Genomic DNA, 2,500 nt, shown 5'->3' with positions numbered 1-2,500 from the left:
ATCGTTAGACGGCGAAGCTATGTGGACTCATAAAGTGGGGGGAGGGGACCAAAAATGTTTTTATCGACTTCCTGGTTTTGTCGTCTTATAGCGTTTGTCGGATGGGGACACAAAGCCAAAAGCCTGTATTCATATCCTGTTGTGTCGGACTCCAGCAAGAGGACAATTGTTTTCAGCTTGGACCAAAAAGTCACATATAAACTGTCTGAGAGAAGATGCAGTGTTATTTAACGGACGCAGACCACAAGCACAGTGCAACAGGCCTACTATATATGAACATGTATCCACAACCAAAGTGGAAGCCAAGTAGAAGAAGCCTTGACGTGCTGACTGGGGCGAGGGATCACTCATAACAAGAGTGTCTGCCAGACGACCTGAAAGTAACCGTTACACTTACGAAACTTTCACCTTTACGTGCTTTCTTGTCAGACAAAAAGTATGCTTTTTTTTTTTTGCATAAACCAGCAGTATTAGCACACCATAGACAATCATCGGGGCTTAAATTCTTTGGTTGTTTTCATGGTCGTCCATTTCAGCATTGTTTCACTGATTTCAAATCACAAAAGTGAAAGCTTAGAATGTCAGGACAAGGTGGATGCAGGATGTTAGGGGGGGTGGAGGGAGGGGTAGAAAGAGTCCGAATGTTAATAATGGAAAATGAAAGAAATACTCGTGCTTTTACCAGAATTTAGTCGGATATCGTACGAGAAATCAATCAATGCTTTGAGTCGTTCCACATAAAGTACATACAATCCATCCTAATATATACTCCTTGTCTTTACGAGGGTCACGACTAAACTGAATGCTAGCCCAGCTGACTCCTGGGAGAAAGGCAAGTTAAACCCAGGACTGGTCGCCAGCCAATCACAGGGCAGATATAAAAACAATGGCCAATTTCAAGTGTCCAATTGACTTAATGTGCATGCCTTCCTGTGAAAACCCACGTGGAGGAACGCCACTTGACGATGCTAATTATACACCAAAAAAAATAACACACAATTATAATCTGAAATCACTCAAAACTCTTACAGTAAGCAAAATAATCTGCCAGCAGAACAAGGTTTGCTAAAAGCAGAATTTCTTGTTCGGTTAGTCAGAAAAATAATATGTTGTTAAGTCAATATTTTCAACCTAAATTTCAGATATCCTTCATTTCAGTTTTTGCTGTGTATTTTTGCATCGTATCGCTTTTATTCCCAAACTTAAGGCTGTTAAAAAAAAAAGTAGGACAGCTTAATAATTGAGCAAGAACACCTTTTTAAAATGGCTTTTTAAATTCATGTTTTTAAAAATACTTTCTGGTCTTAACTGTTAAATCATGTTGATTGTGTCTTTGATATAGTAAGTTTATTAATTAGGTATCAATTTGAATGTACAGTGGTACCTTCAGTTTATGTAATCCGTTCGCAAAAGGTCTGACAAAAAAACCAATCGTACGATATCAGAAGACTTTCCCATATCCATCCATCCATTTTCTACCGCTTATTCCCTTTGGGGTCGCGGGGGGCGCTGGAGCCTATCTCAGCTACAATCGGGCGGAAGGCAGGGTACACCCTGGACAAGTCGCCACCTCATCGCAGACTTTCCCATATCAAATAATGTAAATCCAATGAATCCATACCAGACACCAAAATTATGAACACGTAATAGTGAATAATTATAGTTTTACATGCAGAAATAATAAATGCATAGTATACTCGTTGGCCCCGTACAAAAAAAAAAAAAAAAGCAATGCGTGAGATTCTGTTTAGGCACTCGATACCGATAACAGACACAGTATAGGAAAAATGTTGGAGTGCATGATGATATCAAGCTGATATGGGGAATTATTGAAAAATAGCTCTGATAAGTAAATTTAAAAAAACGATGCAATGAGGAGAGACTACACATCAAACCTTATAAGCCACGTGAAAGGCCAGAATGGCTACAGAAGTGTTTTGATAGCCTAGAAAAGACGGTAAGGAAGTTGCCGGTAAGGAAATTGCCGAACATTTTTTTTTTTAAAAGACTATCCAAGGGCTAAAACGATCCGTGATATCATCATGGAAATGAGCCTTTTACCATGGTTGGAGATACTAGTGATATTCTGGACACATCTACAGGTACTGTTTGTCAAATCCACTTTCTTACCTTAAGGTGGGCACAAACTACAGTCTGATCAAAACAAAGTTGCAAACCAATTTACACGAAAACTAGAGATGTCCGATAATATTGGACTGCCGATATTATTGGCTGATAAATGCTTTAAAATGTAATATCAGAAATTATCGGTATTGGATTCAAAAAGTAAAATTATGACTTTAAAACGCCACTGTACATAGTGGTACACGGACGTAGGGAGAAGTACAGAGCAGTTGCGTCTCCCAGTCATACTTGCCAACCCTCCTGAATTCCAGTGTCCCTCCCGAAAATCTCCCTGGGCAACCATTCTCCCGAATTTCCTCCCAGACAACAATATTGAGGGCGTGCCTTAAAGGCACTGCCTTGGCATGCCGGCCCA

General features: G+C 39.8%; 1 protein-coding gene across 4 annotated transcripts in view; it reads left to right on the top strand.

Moving 5' to 3' along the window:
• The window catches only part of ets1 (v-ets avian erythroblastosis virus E26 oncogene homolog 1), a 120,533-nt gene that overhangs the window by 116,785 nt on the left and 1,248 nt on the right, over nt 1-2,500 (top strand). For all 4 annotated transcript variants that reach the window (XM_061972706.1, XM_061972709.1, XM_061972708.1 and 1 more), the window contains one exon: nt 1-2,500. This exon is cut by the window's left edge and continues 234 nt beyond it; it is cut by the window's right edge and continues 1,248 nt beyond it. The gene's annotated coding sequence lies outside the window, so the exon portion shown is untranslated.

Source organism: Nerophis lumbriciformis, linkage group LG17, assembly GCF_033978685.3.
Source record: "Nerophis lumbriciformis linkage group LG17, RoL_Nlum_v2.1, whole genome shotgun sequence".
Classification (NCBI taxonomy): Eukaryota; Metazoa; Chordata; class Actinopteri; order Syngnathiformes; family Syngnathidae; genus Nerophis; species Nerophis lumbriciformis.
Note: the sequence above shows the minus strand (reverse complement) of the source record. Positions and strands in the feature narration are given on the sequence as shown.